Consider the following 5,000-nt stretch of genomic DNA (forward strand, 5'->3'; position numbering starts at 1 on the left):
ATTTTGTGTAATAATATGCTGCAATTTTCTCTTGTTTATTTTAACTTATGTATCTCTTTTTACCCACCATGTTAGTTGATTTTTGGTTTTATCTTGTGTGGTAATCTGTGGCAATTTTCAATTTAATATGGGCACATGCCTGTGGTCTTATTTAACTCAATGTTTTGCTGCTTATAATGTGTGAAGCAGATTGCGCTGCATTCTGTGTATGAAATGTGCTATACAAATAAATTATGATTGATTGATTGATTGATTGATTGATAAGGACAAGTCCACAATCTCTGGTGGGAAACAACAGAGCTGATCTGCTGTAGTTGGATCTATATCAGAGTAACAGGTCAGAGGTCACAGCAGCCTGGCAGCAGATGGAACAGATGAAGACAGAGAAGTGAAGTGAGGAAGACGAGCAGAGCTTCAGAGTTTCAGAGTTTCAGAGCTTCAGAGTTTCAGAGTTTCAGAGCTTCAGAGCTTCAGAGCTTCAGAGCTTCAGAGCTTCAGAGTTTCATAGTTTCAGAGCTTCAGAGCTTCAGAGCTTCAGAGCTTCAGAGCTTCAGAGTTTCAGAGCTTCAGAGTTTCAGAGTTTCAGAGTCAGCAGACAGCAGCTGTGATCGTGACGTAAAGTCCAGAGTTGTTTTTCTGCTCTGAAGGGAAACACTCAGGGATTCTGTTCATGTTAAATGTTCCTTGTTGTTTGTGTTGATCAGTCGGAGGTCACACTGCAGAGAGACGTCCTGTGTTCGTCCCTCAGGTTTCCTCCTCAGCAGCAGGCGGACCGCCGGCACTCCGCTCCGCTCTGCAACTGATCCACAATGTGACAGTTGTTGAGTCAGGAAGAATTACCAATTATTCCAAAACACGACCTGAGGACGGCTTTAAGGCTGATGGAGTTCAGCCAGAGTTTACAGAAACAGACAGAGACGACTTAGAAAAAACAGCCAGAAGACAAACAGCCTGAAGAGAAAACTGTTATTACTATGAGTATTAGTATTACTATTATTAGTATTTTACCTGTTTTCAGCTGTCTGTCCATCTGAAAATCTCCAAAACTTCTCAACAGATTTCCGTGAAATTTGTGGGACAGATCGGCCTCAGGCAGAGGATCAGCTGATAAGACTTTGGTGTTGATCCGGATCTGAGGTTTCTGCTATTAAGACGATTATTGTTTTAATATGAAACAAACAAACTCGGTTCCAAATCCTCAGGGGAAGTTAGAGGGTTCAAGGAATCAACAGGAACGATGTGTTTGGGTGCAACAGCAAGCTGGAGAATTGTTCAACGCTGAGTTTTCATAGACGAACTGACTCCGGTCCTAACTCCCCATGCTGAGGCAGTCTCATGTCAGATTTGTTGAAACTGGCAGTGCAGTAAGATGATTTCACTGAAAAAAGATAAGATAAGCTTGATGATAAGTCTGGATACAAGATAGAAGAACAAGTTTGTTTGTTTTTGCAATGAAAGTCAGCCTGTAAGTTAATCTTTATTCACATTGCACATTTCAAAACAAAAAGAACAGCAGAAATATAAAAACTGAATTCCTACCAGCTCGCTCACTCACTGCGTCGACTCAGGCCAAGATGGCCGTTGTTGCACAATGTCGGACCTTCCACTCTTTTCTCTCTTACATCAGGGCCCTCAGCTCTTCGGTGGTCTTGCCGCCGCAGTCGTCTTTTAGGGTCTTGACCATGGTCTTGGGGGGGTCGCCCAGGGTTCATCCTCCCATGTGTTGGCTCCCACAGGATGACTCAGTCCAGGGTGTCTCACACAGTGTCCGGCTAGCTGTAGTCGACTTGCTGTAATTTTTCTGGTGAATTGGTGTAGGTCACCATAGAGGCGCTCGTTTGACACATGCTGCGTCCGGCAGATGTTGAACGCCATCCGCAGCATGTGCGTATAGCAGCCATCAAGGGATTTTGACATGGCCTTGGAGAGGGTCCGTGTCCGAGCAGGATGGTCCGAGCAGGATGGTCTCTATGGTGGGCCCCGGGAGAGGTTTGAGGTCCAGATCTTCTTAGTGTCGTTGAGCGCCTTCCATTCGAGCGCTATTCGCACTTTGATGTCTTTCTCTGAGCTCTCCATGCGTGTGCCGAGATATTCAGGGTGTTTATTGTATAAAGTTTAACTCGTTGTATTGATCATTAGCCCCGCCCCCTGTTGAAAGGACGGTTGGTGACATTTAGAGGTTCATCAGTCAAATTATTACATTTATTTTTGTTATTAATATATTTGGTGATTCTCTCTCTCCTTTGTTAACAGCCTCCTGACAGGAAGTGTTGCCATGGAGACGAGAAGGAGCGGGAGGCTTAACGAGCAGCAGAGGATTCCAGCCAATAGAAACTCCTCTGCAGAACTCTACTGTACTCTGTACTGGATTCTACTGTATTCTGCTCGTCAAGCAGCCATACCTCAGCTCTGCTGGATTCTACTGAACTCTACTGACTCTGCTGATGGAGCAGAGGAAGACCTGCAGACAGACAGACAGACAGACAGAGAGACACAGAGAGAGAGAGACAGACAGACGGACAGACAGTTTGTTGTCACCTCTCATATTCAGACTGAACAGTCTGGTTCCTCCTGCAGTCAGATGGTCAGATGTTCTACTGGTTTCTAATGTGGTTCCACTAGGATTTCTGAACGTTGAAACGTGGCAGAATAAAATCAAATCTGCATTAGAAACCAGTAGAATCATCTCAGATGTAACTAGCTGAGACTGTGGCTCTGCTGCTGGACGAGGAGGACGAGGACTTTGTCTCTCCAGAGGATGAAGCGGAAATAAACAGACAAATCCTCTGATTGGCTCACAGCTGTGTGACAGACGCTGCTAACAGAGCGCCGAATGTGTTGTGTGTTATTTGAATAATAATAACAATAATATGATGATGACAGTGTATTTATATCATGTAAGCTATCGTCACCTGTACAGAACCAAGCTACCTGCCCAGTGTGCAATATGTAGAGAATAAACCAGGAGTTTACTGAGGAGCTGACCTCAGATCTGCTGTTACACCACACTGCTGTCTGCATTTACAGCCATGAAGAAGAAGAAGAGTAGAGATGGTTTGTGTCAACCTGATCTCACACAAACACGTGAAATGAACACGACTTGTTAAAGCCCATTTGTGTAGGATTTGAAAACTGTTGATTTTGGCGACTCCCAGTGGTAGTGCCAAGACTGTCGCAAACGTCTTTGCAACCTCTTAGCGGCGTTTGCAGAGACAACCCCCCCCCCCCCCCCCCCCCATCCCCCCATCCCCCCAACACCAGCTGGAATATGTACAAAATACTGCTGCAGATAACTGTAGTTCCCATTAGTGCCTATAATATTCCTAATCACAGCATTGTACTGTGAAGAAGTTTGTTATTGTGAGAATTCGGGTTACCAGATGTTTGGGGGATCGCTGTCTGTGAACAGCCTGTCCAACATTTACTATTCTGATGCTACGAGCTGCAGCTAATGGAAAATGCTACCGCTAACAAACTAGAATAAACACAAATCAAGTAACGTAATATGGAGTATGGAGTTGTATTGAATGTGGCGATTACGGCCGATGGAGCTGGCAGAAGGCAGGACACACGACCCGGACACAGGACGTCGGAACCAGACGGCAAAATGTGGACTGAACGACACGGGGCCGATGGATCCGCGGGGCTCCAGGGAGCTCCGGGTCTCGCGCTGCCCTCCCTCTCCCTCAAGCTGTTTTAAGCCGAGCATACACTGTACGATTTTAGAAATGTCGTTGTTTAATTCCAACTCCTACTGTACTCCTACTGTACGAGTAAATCGAAGCCAAAGCTCACGATTTATCTGCTCACACTGTACGGTCCGATCGTCGAGCCACGACACTGCGGACCGTTCTGGCTATTGACAATTGTCAATAAAGATTCGTTTGAAAGCTCTGAGGCAGGTAGAAGAAGTTTGTTTGCTAGCAATAATGCTAACAAGGCATCTGTGCCATCCTGTGTGCCGAAACTTCTAAAAAAAAAAAGAGGCGCGGGCGTATATATGGACTCGCAGGTGGCTAGGAAGACTTGGACAGTATGGCTTGTCCACTTTGCAGAGAGAATTGGAGGTAAGCTAGCTACGCTTTACTGTATAGATTGTACATTGTTAACCTGATAGCAAGCTACGCTCTGATTACTGTACAGCTCAGAACCTTTCTTTTTCTTCCTTGCTGTGCAGTTGTTACCAGCCATAAACTGCACTTCCTACTTTATGACTACTTGTTGCTAACGTTAGTTTTATTTATAGCCAAATTGTAGCCTAGCCCATATTTTCCGTCCACATGACGCGTCGTGTCGCCATGGCGCTGTCAGACGCTCTGTTTGCAGTGAGAAAGAAGGCGCTGACCTCGGGGAATCGACTCGTGGATCTGCTTCAACCGTGCGAGAGCCTGACGACGGCCGACCAAAATTTCGGGACCAGCTGATCGGTCCTCGCTCCCCCTGGACGCTTCACGGCAAACGACGCCCGACGAAGCTGAAATTCGGTCCGACTCTAAAATGAGTCGTGCGGCTCAAAAATCGGGTCAGAAACGGGCTCAAATCGTACAGTTTATGTGCAGCTTTAGCCTCTTCTGTTATGGGCTTCTTGTTTCGTTTCGTTGCAGAGGGTCCAGCAGTCAGAGTCCTGTCTTCCATGTTACCACCATCTGACATATTGATTAGCTTCACGCTGGTCAATCTAAGCAGCTAGTCTGCATTCAAACTGCCTCTGTTGTCCTCCTGGTTTGGTTTCACTTTCTGTAAGTCAGTACGGCACTTTGCACCAGTTCGTACCCAGAGAAAGAACAGACTAAACCAATTTCCCCCCGCGATGGTCTCATGGTATCAAAATTAATTGGAGGATGATATAATCAGATACAAATTCTACACGTAGGGGCTTTAAGACCAAATTACGCGTTGGTGGCACCTAAAATGTTAAAACTCCATTTTCCCAGCAGGAGACGGTTCCATGAAGGAGACACGACTACAAACAGGAAGTAGAGTCTCAGTGCAGCAGCTCG

At 45.9% G+C, this 5,000-nt stretch overlaps 1 protein-coding gene across 1 annotated transcript in view; it reads left to right on the forward strand.

The window, feature by feature from the left end:
- Positions 1-3,179, forward strand: part of LOC139652084 (ALK and LTK ligand 2b-like) — an 11,025-nt gene extending 7,846 nt beyond the window's left edge. Inside the window, exon 6 of the mRNA XM_071529033.1 lies at positions 2,254-3,179. The gene's annotated coding sequence lies outside the window, so the exon portion shown is untranslated. The remainder of the gene's footprint in view (positions 1-2,253) is intronic.
- The last annotated feature ends 1,821 nt before the right edge of the window (positions 3,180-5,000 follow it).

This window comes from Centroberyx affinis, unplaced genomic scaffold (assembly GCF_046629955.1).
Source record: "Centroberyx affinis isolate AG114_WGS23_722 - 3 ecotype Tasmania unplaced genomic scaffold, CSIRO-AGI_Caff_v1 ptg001760l_1, whole genome shotgun sequence".
In the NCBI taxonomy this organism is placed as follows: Eukaryota; Metazoa; Chordata; class Actinopteri; order Beryciformes; family Berycidae; genus Centroberyx; species Centroberyx affinis.